The 15,779-nt window shown below is 36.8% G+C and overlaps 1 protein-coding gene across 5 annotated transcripts in view; it reads right to left on the bottom strand.

Moving 5' to 3' along the window:
* Positions 1-15,779, bottom strand: part of ANKRD28 (ankyrin repeat domain 28) — a gene marked incomplete at its 3' end in the record, with an annotated part of 121,413 nt that overhangs the window by 77,414 nt on the left and 28,220 nt on the right. The gene's annotated exons all lie outside the window — the stretch shown is intronic.

Genomic DNA, 15,779 nt, shown 5'->3' on the forward strand with positions numbered 1-15,779 from the left:
GATCAAACTGAAAAATTCTATAACTGAAAAATGAGTGCGCTTTTAACATTTTCCACTAAAAGCCACAAGAAAATCTGGTGTACTGCCCCTGCTGACTAACACTGGCTTTAGCAAGTAAACAATTTCAAACAGCTTAACTGTTTTTGTGTGTTACAATAAAGCAAATGTTTAACCCTATAATGACAGCTGCATTAAGAATGTCTTCAGTGAACCTAAGTAAGAGAATTAGAAATGAATATTTTATGAACATATAAAAACCATGAACCTAACGTTTTATTCTTATTTTTTACCAGGACCATTTAAAATCTATCAGATGGCCAAAACCGGTTTAGCTCAATGGATAGAGCATCGGCTTGGGGACTGAAAGGTCCCGGGTTCGATTCCGGTCAAGGGCATGTACCTTGGTTACGGGCATATCCCCAATAGGGGGTGTGCAAGAGGCAGCTGATTGATGACTCTCTCTCATCGATGTTTCTGACTCTGTATCTCTCTCCCTTCCTCTCTGTACAAAATCAATAAAATATATTTTAAAAAAAATAAAATAAAATAAAATAAACTCTATCAGATGTACGTTATTTTCAAGGATGCAAAGAAGTTGAAACAAAATAAATTTAAGATTTATTAACAATTTTTATATTGTGGAATTTAATCAAGTCATATTTTTAAAGAAAAAAAATAAGTTAGAAATCCTAATTCTAAAATTCTATGGACCATAAGAATTTTCACCAAAGAAATGGAATAATTCTACCTTCCCATCTGGAAATGGAATAAAGTCTTAAAATCTGTTAAAAACATAAAACTATTGTTTAAAGTTCCTGGTACAGAATTATCTATGTTAAAGCCAAAGGGTAACACAAAGAAAGCAAAAAATTCCCCATCCCTATAAAATTAATATTCCCAAAGCTACAAATAAGTTTCAAAAACTATCAATTTATATTATAGTTGGCTTTCTCCCCCCACCCCCGCATTTTTGTTTACTCAACCAATGGAGTTATTTCCCAACAGAAAAATTATAAACGCAATACCATAGTTCCCCTCCAATCTTTCTTTTTTCTTCTATCAATTAGCATTTTTATTAATAAGCATAATAGTTATTCTGAACATTTATGATGTGCTAGGGTGCTGTACTTGGTCAGCACATTAACCTTGCTACATTCTCATATTATACAGAAAAAAACAGACTCAGAAATTAAATGTTTTATCCAAAGTCATACAAATTAGTAAAGTTGTGCCTAATTTCAAACACATGCTCTTCCCCCCTCCCCTCTCTTTTTGCAACCTATAATGAGTTGTGAAAGGTTTGGGCAACAAAGGAATATTCTATTTGTTGCGATAATATTCCTAAACAAGTTATTTTTAAATGGGTATTTCAAGGCTAGTCTTATCAAATTAATTTAAGCCAGTTTATTTAGCAAAACATGGAGAAAACAAACAAACAAAAAAACCAAATACCCCAGCATGCTAAAGATAAGTATGCAAGAATTTAAGAACAAAAACCATACCAAAACTGGATTGGCTCAGTGATAAAGCGTCAGTCTGTGGACTGAAAGGTCCCAGGTTCGATTCCGGTCAAGGGCATGTACCTTGGTTGCAGGCACATCCCCAGTAGGAGGTGTGCAAGAGGCAGCTGGTCGATGTTTCTCTCTCATCAACATTTCTAGCTATCTCTCTCCCTTCCTCTCTGTAAAAAATCAATAAAATATATATTTTTAAAAAGAACAAAAACCATTAAATATCAATTTATGAAAAAAAAAACCCTATAACCCAGATATAGCTGTACCAAGATACTAAAATATGCTAACAATTTACCTAATTGTATTTTAAGATATATAAAATGGCTTAATATCGGATTAAAGACATGAAAATATTTTGACATACAAAAATGATGTTAACTACCTCCAGATAACCAAATAAAAAATATCATTTTGATATTTGAAGTATCTGAAAATGAAACCACTATAGTAACAATACCCTAATATTCTATTTTCTGTCCCCCCCCCCCAAAAAAAAACAAAACACAAAAAACAAACAAAATATTTTTATGAAAAACTTTAACTTGTTCCAAATAATCCAATGTATAAATAAATTCATGAGACTTAAGCAGGTATATCTTGTTTCTTTTTTCTAAGTTAATTTCCAGACTTAGGTCTTTCCTAAGCAGAAAACAAGGTCCTTGAAGGCAGGGGCTATGTTATATACATACTGTTTCCTTCCACTTTCTTTCGACTGTAAATAATTTCACTGAAATAAATTCTATTATATCACAAGACTAAGAATGGCAAAATTATAAAACACAAGGGGGGGGGGATTTACACACACACACTTTAATCAGAAAATACAAGAGGCAGTAAGGTAGAAAATGGGTTTTGTATGCTTAGTAGGCAAACTAATTTAAATGTAAAAGTTGACAAGATATAAAACAACTAGAGGCCTGGTGCACGGGATTTGTGCACTGGTGCGGGGCTCATCCTGGTCAGCCAATCAGCTGTGGAACCGCCCTCTGAGTGGCTGTTCCTGCTGCAGGAGTGCCATTCATCCCACTAGCGCACTGATTACCAGGGGGCAGCTCCTGCATTAAGCATCTGCCCCCTGGTGGTCAGCACACATCATAGCAACTAATCAACCAGTTGTTCTGCCATTCAGTCAGTGGGCTTTTATTATATAGGATAGAATGATAAAGGATGACAGCTAAAACTAAGGGCTCAGGAGTCCGCCTACATTGAATTCAAATTCTGATTCCATTATTTATGTGTCTTTGGGCAAACTACCTAAATTTCCAGAGCCTATATTTTCCAGAGCTTTTTATCTAAAAAATACTGTAGCCCTAGCTGGTTTGGTTCAGTGGATGGAGCATCAGCCAGGGTCTGAAGGGTCTGAAAAGGAGACAGGTAATAATTAAGTATTTAAGAAATTACAGATGGAGAAAGTACTTATAACATATTGACAGTCTGTGCAAACTTAAGTTCAACACTGTGTTGTTTGTGTGTTTTGTTTTCAGTTGAACAATGGTAAGGGACTGTGGTTTATTCCTTAAGGCACTTAATTTTTAGACCAAATTATATATACTGTATTTAGTAAACCAACGATTTGAGCATGAAAAGGTACTCAAGATCATCAAGCATTAGGGAAATGCAAAGCCAAATAATCCTTCCATCATTATTTTCCTGTGCTTTATGCTAAAATGTATCCTATCAAAAGCTTACTCCTACACTTTACCAAATCAAAGATTGGTAAAATGCATTTAACCTTCATTTTGCTGATAAAATTTAACATCCTGAAAGATAATTTTAGATTCCTAATTTTTTTTGACACACATGATTTTTTTCCTTTTTGCAGAGAGTCCATCCAAAGCTCAATTACAAATCTGCGAACCCATGTTGATTATCACAGAATAAAATACATTAGAATTAAGTAACTGTTCTGGGCCAAGCTAGTTTACATGTATTATGGTGAAGGATAGTAAGGAAGTTAGTTCAAACCATGTTTCAGAAACATTTCTCATAATTCATGAATCCTAAGCAATAATCTTAAAAAAAAAAAAAAAAAAAAAGTTTTTCTTTTTCTTTTTAAAGACAGAGGAAGGAAGAGGGAGAAAGAGAAACATCAATGGGCTTCCTCTTGTGGATGGAGCCCACAACTTGGGCATGAACCCTGATTGGAATCAAACAAGCAACCTCTCAGTGCATGGGACTACGCTCAATCAATTGAGCCACACTGGCCAGGACCTAAACTATCATCTTGAACTATATTTCATCTGTGTACTTTAGAAAAAGACTTATGAACAGATTTAAAAGAAAATGGTGTAGAAAGAGGGGGAAAATTAAGAAATTGTTGCTTTCTATGATGCTGGTCAGATTTCCATGTGATTAGTACAGCCACTGCAAAAATGTCACACAGTTGACCCTTGAACAACACAGGTTTGAAGTGTACAGGTCCATTTACATATGAGCCTCCCCCTCAAAAAATAAATATTGTAAATGCATTATCTCTGCCTTGTGCTTTTCTTAATCTTCTCTCTAGCTTAGTTTATTGTAAGAATACAGTATATAAACCATAAAAACGTGTTAATTGACTGTTTATATTATCAGTAAGGCCTCTGGCCAACAGTAGTCTATTAATAGTTAAGCTACTAATAAGAATCAAAAATTATATGTAGATTTTCAACTATTCAGGAGAGAGAGAAGGTCAGCATCTCAACCCCACATTGTTCAAGGGTCAGCTGTGTATTTAAAAGATGAATTCAAAATCCTTTTAAAAGGTCCAATTTAATTTTCTTCATGTAATGAATTTATAACCTACGTCGTTTAAAAACATTTCCCCAATCATATCTCCAAAATGACTGACAACCAACATTACCTGAAGATCAAGTGGTTTGACTCAACTGTTATGTTACAACTAGAGGCCCAGTGCATGGAATTTGTGCACTAGGGAAAAAGGGAGGGTGTCCCTCAGCCCAGCCTGCACTCTCTCCAATCTGGGGCCCCCTGGGGGATGTCCCATAGGGATCGGGCCTAAACCGGTAATCAGACATCCCTTTCACAATCTGGGACTGCTGGTTCCCAACTGCTCATCCACAACTGCCCTCCCCTGCAGGCCTGGTCCCTTCCAACTGCCTGCCCCTGCTGACCTGTTCCCTCCCAACTTCCCTCTCCTGCAGGCCTGGGTTCCCCCCAACTGTCCTCTTCTGAAGGCCTGGTTCTCCCCCACCCAACTGCTCTCCCCTGCTGGCTTGATTGCCTACAATTACCCTCCCCTGCCAGCCATCTTATGGCGGCCATCTTTGACCACATGGGGGCTGTCATCTTGTGCAACAATGTGAGGGTCAATTTGCATACTACTTCTTTATTATATAGGATGATTAAATAGTAAATGGTTAATCCTTCCATCATTGATATTATATATTGCATATTGTTGACACATTATTAGTATTACATATTATTAATCTGATGTGTTCTTTGCAAATACCTATATTGAGCAGCCATTCCTTTCATCTTCCACTCTACCAAAACATCCAGTTTTTAAGTAACTACAGAGCCTCACAAAGAACACTACACTTCTCAGCTTCCCTTGCAGCTGAGAGCCACATGACAAAATCCTGACCAGTATTTTAAGTAGAGGTGTTGTGTAGCTTCCAAAAAACATAAAAGGACAAATGGAATATCCACCCTACTTTCTCAAACAGTAGGCTAGAGAGGATCTAAGTCCCTGAGGACTGTGAGATAGAACCGCCATGAAGCTCTGGAAAGCATACACCCCAACTTTTAGAGTGAAATAGTTATGCCTTGTTTAATCATTGTAATTTTCTGTCTCTTTTACTTAGAGCTGAACCTAACTCTAATCGGGAGTTCTTACTCTTCCTTTAGTCATTAATCAGGGGATATATATCTTTCTAGTCCTGTTCTTCCACCCTCCACATTCTAGTTCAGAATAACTGCTTAAGTTTTCAACAAATAAAATGAATTATAAACACTAGCTGCAACAAACTGTAACAGAAACAATAACTGGTCAGAAAACAGCTCAAAGAACAATTCACTACATTATCCTGAGTAAGCAAAGAAAAATCAGCAGAGAGAAAAGAAAATAAACATTTATCACAAATATCCTCACTAATTTCTCTATCAACTCTGGTGGGTACTATTATCCAATTTGTATCCAGGAAATAGAAACTCAGTAACATCTTGTCAGTCAATGACTCATCCATTTGTCTATATTTATTCATCATCTACTATGTGCCAGGATTTCCGCTAGGCTGAGAAAATTAAAATGTCGATCCTTGTTCTAATGGAGCTTACACACAAATAAATATTATATAACTGCAAACTGATAAACTGTAGAAGAAAAAAGAATTGGAAGGGAAGGAACTAGAGGAAGGTCCACATGACTAGAGCAAACAATCATGAGGGACAATGGCAAATGTAGCTGGAGAAATAGGTAACTCAGATAATACCAGGCCTTTAAGCCAAGTTACAAAATTTGTATTTTTAATTGACCAGTAAGTCATTAACAATTTTTAAGCAAGAATGTCATCATGCTTTGCTTTGGACTGGATGTAGGAATGAGGGAGAAGGAGTGTTCAAAAACAACTCCCAGGTTTTGACAAGCAATTAGTGCCTACTACAGTTTAGGCAATTTGGGACTTCTTCAGCCTCAATTATAAATTGAGTCAATTATAATTTAAGAATATGATTTATTATATTAGGTTGAAGGTCTCTTCAAGCTCTAAATCAGTTTCAAATCTTAATCCAAAGTCTGTATCTTAGCATCTACCCTCATGATTTGAAAACAGTGTTAACAATCTTAAAGTTGCCTAATTCCAGGAGGGTATAAAAAGTTCCCATTGGATAGTAAGATATGTTTCAATCCTCCTCAAACTCCAGTACATTGAAATAACATAAAAACCTTTGGTAAGAATACCTTATTTTTTAAATGTTTACCAAAATTACAATAGCAACTGACTAAACATATATTTAATATTAATATTTCCACTCTAACTACCAAGCCAAGAGATTACAAAATGTCACATATGACCTTCACCTTCAAAGGCGTTACACAACCCAGTGATTTTTTGAGTGAAATCAAAAGCACAGGCAAGAAAACAAATATAAAGAAGCAGTACTACATCAAACCAAAAAATCTGCACAGCAAAGAAAACTATCAGAAAAATAAAAAGACAACCATGAAATGGAATATTTATAGTCCATCAAACTGATCATGGGTATGAAATAGGTGGGAAAAAAACAAAAAAAACAAAAAACTGATCATGGATTAATATCTAAAATATATAAGGAATGCATTCAATTCAATAGCAAAACAACAACAAAAAATAACAACAAAAACCCCACCAAAAAAATACAGAATAAAACAGATGACCCTTGAACATGGGATTGAACTGCACAGGGCCACGTATATGCAGAGTTTTTTCAGTAAGTATACACTTGGCCTTCCATATTAGCAAGCATGACATACTTGTAGAGGTTCACATTCAGATTCAATCAACCAGAGATCTTAAACAGGCCCCTCCACCCCCACAAATATATTTTTATTGATTTTCAGAGAGAAAAGGGGGAGAAAGAGAGAAACATCAATGATGAGAGAGAATCATTGATCAGCTGCCTCCTGCACGCCCCACATGATTGAGCCCGCATACCAGGCATGTGCCCTTGACCGGAATGGAATCTATGACCCTTCAGTCCACAGGCAGATGCTCTATCCACTGAGCCAAACTGGCTAGGGCTTAAACAAGCCTTTTGATCTAAGAATGGAAATCCATAGAAGCAAAGGGCTAACCATATACATTGTACCATGCCATTTTATATAATATAAGAGACTGGAACATCTGAGGATTTTGGTAAATGGGGAAAAGGGGGGTACCCTGGATTCAATCCACCATGGAAAACTGAGAGAAGACTACAATCAAATCTTGGTAGAATCAAAAGTTATCTATGTAATTCAGCCTGCTGGGGCTAACTACCACATTGTTCAAGGGTCAATTATAACCTGATTTAAAAAATGGACAAGGACCCAAACTACTCACATAGAAGTTGACCCACACAGTTCAAACTGTGTTGTTCAAAGATCAATTGGACTACATCCGTTACTAATTCAGTCATTGATAAGAATGCACCATGAGTTTATTGTTATCCTATATAATAAAAGCCTAATATGCTAAGTGTCCAACTGTTTGACCAGTTGCTGTGATACTCACTGACCACCAAAGGGCAGATGTACCAACTGGTAGGTTAGCTTGCTGCTGGGGTCCAGTGAATCGAAACTGAGAGAGATGGGCTGGACATGCTCTGGAACCCTCCTGCGACCTCCTAGGCCCTATCATGCACCAGTGGGGTCCCTCAGCGTGGCCTGTGCCCTCTTGCAATCCGGGACCCCTTGGGGAATGGTTGAGAGCCAGTTTTGGCCCGATCCCCACAGGCCACGCTGAGGAACCCCAATGGTGCACAAATCTGTGCACCGGGCCTCTAGTTGGTATATAAAAATACCTTCTAATCGTCCATCCTCTAAAAAAAAACAAACCTGTGGCTTATATCAAGTTATCCATAAGCTTTATTGTTGTTATCTTTTTCTCCTCCAACTTATTAGAAGGGTGCTTTCTCAAAGAAACTGAAGGTCTACTAGCTAGAAAATATCAAAACTTACCCTGGATGATTTTATTTCAGAGAAAAATGAAACACTAAACCTATTTATAATACAAGAATAATAGTTGAGCTACCCAAAGTATAGGCAAGTGCCATCTAATCTATAATAATAAGAGCATAATATGCTAATTAGACCAGGTGTCCTTCCTTCTGGAAAAGGCCTCAGTGGGAAGGGGCCGAGGCAGAGGCGGCAGAGGCCTCTGGCTGGGGCAGGCGCCAAGGCCCTTGCACGAATTTCATGCATCAGGCCTATAGTAGAATTAATAAGTGAGCCACATATGTAATTTTAAATTTTCTAGCAAATACACTTTAAAATGGTAAAACACATTTTTAAAATGTAAAAATTAATTTTAACAATATTTTATGTAATCAAATACAATTGACGCTTAACAACATGAGATTAGAGGTGCTGAGACTCCACACAGTCAAAAATCTGAGTATAACTCTGACTCCTAGAAACCTTCAGTCCTTTCTCATTATCTGCTGGGGATTGGTTCCAGAACCCCATGTGAAGTTGCAGTATATGATAGAACGAAGGTACAGAAAGCTTATTCAAACAAATAATGGCCCAAAACTTCCCAAATTTAGGGAATGAAATGGACATTCAGATCCATGAAGCCCAACAGACACCTAAAAACATAAACTCAAAGAAATCCACACCAAGACACATTAAAATCAAATTGTCAAAAGTTAAAAAGACATGGAGAGATTTTTGAAACACCAAGAGAAAAGGGACTTGTCATGTGAAAGGAACCCCCATAAAACTGCAGGAGATAGCTCAGCAGAAAATTTGCAGGTCAGAAGCCAGTGAGATGATATATTCAAAATGCTGAAAGACAAAAGCTGTCAACCAAGAGTAATATATATAGGTTGCAAAACTGTCCTTCAAAAATGAAGGAAGGATAGTAACTTGCCCAAACAACCAGAGTTGAGTTTAAAATTAGACCTGCTTGACAAGAATGCCAAAGTCATTTCTTCAAGTTGGAATGAAAGGATGCTAAATATCAACATGAAAGTATAAAACTTTCTGGTAAAGATAAAAATACAAATAAAAATATTGTCATACTGTAATGATGGTGCATAAATAATTTTTTATCCTCAATGAGGACATGTTCATTGACTTTTGAAAGAGAGAAAGAGAAAGAGAAAGAAACAGACACACAACTGGCTGCCTCCTGTACACATCCAGACTGGGGTTTGAACCTGAAACTTTTTGGTGTATAGGATTACTTTCCAACTAAATAAGCTATCCTACTAGGGCTAAGTAACTCTATAAAAATATGTTAATGGATACATAAGAAAATGTAAATTGTGACATCAATAACGAAGTGTGTAGGGGGTTAGAAGTGGAAGTGTACAATTTTTGTATGAGATTGAATTTATCAGCTTAAAATATAATATTTATAATAAGATGTTTTATGTAAGCCCTGTGATTACCATAAACAAAATGCTAATAGAACAAAAGAAAAGGAATAAAAGCTTACCAATACAAGAAAGTCAATGAAAGAGGAAGAAAAGACAGGAAAAAAAGGAGCGCACACACACACACACATACTACAATACCGAAGCAAAACCAATTAACAAAATGATAATAGTAATTCTTCCCTATCAACAATTACTTGAAATATAAATGGATTAAACTAAGCAGTCAAAAGTCAAAGTGGTTGAATGGGTTAAAAGATGCAAGTTCCAACATATGCTGTCTATAAGAAAGTCACTTTAGATTTAAGGACATACATAGATGTAAAGTAAAGCACTGTAAAAAAAATATTCCATGAAAAGTTATGCAAAGAGGACAGATGACTAAATTTGTATCAGACAAAACAGACTTTAAGTCAAAACTGTCACGAGACAAAAAATAAATAAATAAATAAAAAGACATATAAATATCAAAAGGGTCAATTTATCAGGAAGGTATAACAATTATATAAATGCACCTAACATTAGAGCACATAAACATACAAAGCAAACACTGATAGAACTGAAGGGAGAAATAATAATATAATGATAGTAGCTGACTTCAATATCCCACTTTCAATAATGCATGTAACAGCCAGACAGAAAATCAACAATGAAACAGTGAGCTTGCACAACACTATAGATCAAATGGACCTAACAGACGTTCTACCTAACAGCAGCAGAATATACTTTCTTCTCAAGAATACATAGAACATTCTGTAGGATAGATGGCATCTTAGGTCACAAGACAAATTTTAACAAATTTAAGATTGAAATCATAGCAAATATCTTCTCTGGCCACAATGGAATGAAACAGTAATCCATAGCAGAGAAATTACTAGAAAATTAGTAAATATGTAGAAATTAAACAACACATGCTTGAACAACCAATGGAACAAAGAAGAAATCAAAAGGGAAGTTAGAAAATACCTTGAGGCAAATAAAAATAATATACCAAAAGCAGTTGTAGTAAGAAGGAAGTTTATAATGATAAACACTTACATTAAAAAACAAAGATTTAAAACAACCTAACATCTCAAGAAACTAGAAAAAGAACAAACTAAGCCCCAACTTAACAGGAAAAAAATTTTTTTTGTTTAATATATAGATAGATTATAGCAGAAATAAATGAAACAGAAAGCAGAAAAACAAACTAAAGAGTTGTTTTTTATGAAAATATAATTTGACAAATCTTTAGTTAAACTGTGATAAAAGAGAACTCATATAAAATCAGAAATGAAAGAGATATTATAATTGACTAGAGGCACGGTGCATGAAAATTCACGCACTACAAGGGGGAGGAAGGGGGTCCCTCAGCCCGGCTGCTCCCTCTCAGTCTGGGAGCCCTCAGGGGTGGAAGGCGACCTGGTGATCAGGGGAAGGCAATGCCCCCATCACACATCTGCTGCTGCCACTGCCGGCAGTGCATGCCTTGGCTGACCCTGGTTACCTGAGCCTCAGGCAGCCCTGGGCAGCTGGGCAGTGGAAATCCAAGGCTTGCCTGCATCTTGGGCTGGCCCTGGGCGGATGGGCAGCCAACATCTGAGGCTTGCTTGTGCCTCGGGCTGGCTGGGGGAGGCTGGGGGGGCTGAGAGGACTGGTGGACTCCAGAGGGAGGCGCGCAGAGCAGCCAGACCTGACTGGAGGTGGGCCCAGCCATGCAGCACACCTGCCACCTTGGTGGGGCTGAGGGGACGGGGTACCACCATCTTGTGGTTGTGGAAGCCACTATCTTTGAGGGCATGGCAGTCAATTAGCATATTCCCTCCTTATTGGCTGTGGGTGCCACTATCTTTGTGAGGATATGACAGTCAATTAGCATATTCACTCTTTATTAGATAGTATGCCAAAGGGGAAAAGGAGATCATAAAGATATGCCAATAAATTGTTCAACCTGGAATAAATGGATAAATTTCCAGATATATAAAACTTACATGACTGAATCATGAATAGAAATCTGAGTGACATGTAATTTATAAGGACACTAAATTAGTAATTAAAAACCTCCCAATAAGAAAAGTGCAGGACCAGATGGCTTTACTGGTAAACTCTACCAAACATTTAAAGAATTAATGCCAATCCTTCTCAAACTCTTCCAAAAAAATTGAGAAAGGAACATTTCCAAATTCATTTATGAAGCCAGCATATTCAGCATTATCAAAACCAGATAAAGATATTACAAGAAAATTACAAGTCAATATTCCTGATGAACTTAGATGTAAACATCCTCAACAAAATACCAGCAAACCAAATTCAGTAGCACATTAAAAGAATCATGCACCATGACCAAGTGGGACTTAAATACTGAAATGCAATCATGATTCATCATACAAAAATCAAGTAATGTGACACAAGACATTAAGAGAATGAAGGACTTTAAAAAATCACACATTCATCTCAATAGATAGAGAGAAAAAATCTGGAAAAATTTTAAACACTTTCATGATAAAAACTTGTAACAATTAGAAATAGAAGGAAATAAGGAAATGACCTTAACATAATACAGTCATATATAAAAAGCCCACAAATCAATGGTGAAAAGATTGAAGGCCTTTCCTCTAAAATCATGAAAATGAGAAATATGTTCACTCTCACTATTTATTTTTAACACAGTACTGGAATTGAAGGAAGGGAGGGAGGGAGGGGCATCCAAATCAGAAAGGAAGAAGTAAAACTATTTTTCTTTGCAGATGACATGATCTTATATAGAAAACCCTTAAGAAAACACACACACACACACACACACACACACATACACACACTAGAATGAATTAATGAATTCAGCAAAGGTGCAGGATTTAAAAAAAAAAATAAAAAATTAGCTGTGTTTCTATACACGGAGAATGAACTATCTGAAAATAAAATATTTATAATAGCATCATAAACAATAAAAGACTTTAGAAATAAACTTAATTAAGAAAGTAAAAGACTTGTAAACTAAGAATTATAAAACACAGATGAAAAATTTTAAATGATATAAATACATGGAAAGATATCCTTTGTTCATGGATTAGAAGATGTAGTATTGTCCAACAAGGGGGAAGGGGGGATACAGGACAGGGGAATAACTGAAAAAAGAATGGATAAAGGAAGATCACACAGATACAGAAGAAAATGGGGAAGGGGGGGTGGATTTTGAAAATAAATTGAAAAAATTATTATAAAGAAAGGATCTTTGTCCTCAAAAACAAGATGTTGATGTAAGTTAGTTGGTGGAAGAGATCGAATAAAGTTGAAAGGGAAAAAGGAGTGTTTAGCTATTGAAAGTAATGGGTTATGGGGCCTAGGATGAAATAGCAAATATTCAGAAATGGAGATAGTTTCAGTACATGAGACAAGTTGAAAGATGTAGTCATTAGAGTTATGTGGCTAGAGCCAAATGGAGAGGCTCATGTTGTGGAGGTTGTTAAACTGTAAAATATGATGTTCAAAATGTCATCTACAAAGAAATGAAATCACCTAGATGGCTGAGACAACTATGATCCAGATGTAGCAATGGGGAATGAAATTTGACAGATAATAGCAACAAGTAATAGAAGGCTAACCTAGATGGTATGTGCCTCCAGAGAAGGAAGGTAGGAGACTAGTAAATGGAAGACGAGAAAAATGCTGACTCCACTCCCCTCTCTCTTCCCAAAACACGCACGCAAGCATGCACGGAGTGAAGGGGGGGGGGGGGGGGGAGGAAGGAGAAAAAGAGGGGAAGGAAGAAGGGAGGGAGGGAGGGGGAGAGAGAGATAGAGACATATTCCCAAGATAGACTTGGCTCTGAGTAAAGGAACAGTTGAGAAGAGTTCTGGAAAAGCATCTACTTATGAAAACTGTTTCAGTTAACACAGGAGATGGCTTTCTAGGAAGAGTGTAGATTCAAGTTATATATGAGAACTTAAGGACTAAATCAATATTCAAATGACTATTCCCAGATTTGAGTCTTGAAACAATTATTTCCTTTCAAAAGTATAAAAACAAAAAATGTTAAGCCAAATGTAACAACACAGATAGTTTTCTAAAATATACCCAATATGCCAAAACTAGGAAAAAAGTGGGGGTGGAGGTGGGGAGAACTACTTGGTTGTCAAGTATATAGCACTGTATTTAAGCAATATTTTTGAAAGTTAGATTACTTTCTTCAAAATTTTAATTACCTCAAGTAGTATTTTGAAATTAAGCAAAAGTACTCATCATTCAAATTTGATTGAAAGCCAGACTGAAATGGAGTGTTTTTTGTTTTTTTTTTTAAGTTGTGTTACTTTCAAATATTCTATGTGATCTGTCTTCATCAGTATAATTTTTACTGGAATTTATATTAACTACCAGCACCTTGCCATATGACTTATACACCCAGGCCCAGGATAAACACACTTCTGAAACATAATTACATTATTAATTGCAAAATTCAAAATTAACAAATTAGTACAGTATAAAATTTTTATTTTAAACAGGATGAGTTTCTGCCTTCCCTTTTAAAAGATTGAGGAAGGGTATTTCCAACTCATCCTAATTTCTACATTGTGGTGACACTGGAGTAAATGTATCAAGTTACTGGACTTTAAAGACTAAAGGGAAAATTTTCAATTTAAAAATAAGTTGCTATGGTCACCCAATGTTTACCTTCATAAGCAATAATTACATGAGATGTCCAAGGAATTCCCACAAGTGCAGTAAGATCAGTAGCTGAAGTGTACACTAGTTATTTCACACACAAATTGAGACTGTATACGCCAAGTCCATTTCAAAGTAGTTATCATTTGGGAAATTCTAAAGAAAATGATTCACACATCTTTCATTTCAAACCGTAGAAGGGTGGAGACAAAAATACTGAATGTTACTATTTTAAAATCCAAGTGATGACTCAGATAGTTTAGAACGTTTTTCATATTTTTGTTCCCTTAAAGAACGAGAGGCCCAGTGCACGAAAATTCATGCACTGGAGGGGGTTCCCTCGGCCTAGCCTGCCCCCCCTCACAGTCTGGGAGCCCTCAGGGGATGTCCTACTGACAGCTTAGGCCTGCTGGCCTCCCTCTGCAGGAGGCGACTGGGAGGATTAGGAGAAGGAGCCACCCCTCCATCACCCCACTGCTGCTACCAAAGCCAGTAGCTGGGGCTGACGATCCTTGGCCCTTGCTTCTTAGCACTGCCCCCCCACCCCCACCCACTTGTGTGTGTAGGGGCGATCTGGGGCCAGGCCGGCTGTGGGAGGGGTTGTGGAAGGTTGGGGCATCACAGTTGCACCCCGTCCAGCCTCTGGAGGCTCTAAGACTCGGGCTGCCCCACCTCTCCTAGCACCACCTCTGTGGAAGGAAGGGCCACAACTGGTGCTGCCACGCCTCTCCCAATGTCTGCCTCTGTGGACAGAAGGACCACACGGTGCAGATTGGACCTGCCTGGGTCCACGGGCTCTGCCCTGCCTCTCCCATGGCACCGGTCCTTGGCCCTCGCAGCTGCTGTGGCTTTGTCATCAGGTCTAATTAGCATATTACCCTTTTATTGGTACAGATTTTATCTAAAATTATCAAGTTTTGTCAATTGCTTTTGTTGAAATAAGAAAAAAGTGTTTTTTGTGGGTTGTTTTGTTTTGTGTTTTTTTTTTTTTTTAACATATTTCGGGTATGAAATTTGTCTGCATAAATAAATTTTAATGCCCTTGATAAACTTGTAAAAAGCTATGCTTATAACTTAGTTACTTCAGAGTAAAATAATGCCAATTCCTTTAGCTGTAGTTAATTTTTAACTTCTTACATGGAAAGAAGGGTGGCTGTCAGAATTAATTACTAGCTCATTACTGACTAACTAGGTAATTAAACCTACTGTTTCATTTTATATTATAAAGCTTTTTTTGTCTGCTTTGTTCACAATCAGAACATTCAAGTACGTATTGGGAGAATACCTATAAAACTTTTGACCTCATTATAATTCTAATGTGATTTTAAAATGATAAGGTTCATCTTTACATGATGATGGGCTTTCCACAAAGTGTCTACTTTTCTGCATAATAGATTTATTAAATGTTTGCTTTTTACTATTAGGGCTATCCTAAACTAAACTAAAATAGCATGTTACCCTCAACTGATTTAAACAATAGATTTATAATCATAAATGACATGAAGTGAAATAAGATGGCTCTACAATGGCTGATTCAGTTATCCAATGATATCACATAAGGACTCCTAG

Source organism: Pipistrellus hanaki (genome assembly GCF_964339955.1).
Source record: "Pipistrellus hanaki genome assembly, chromosome: 13".
In the NCBI taxonomy this organism is placed as follows: domain Eukaryota; kingdom Metazoa; phylum Chordata; class Mammalia; order Chiroptera; family Vespertilionidae; genus Pipistrellus; species Pipistrellus hanaki.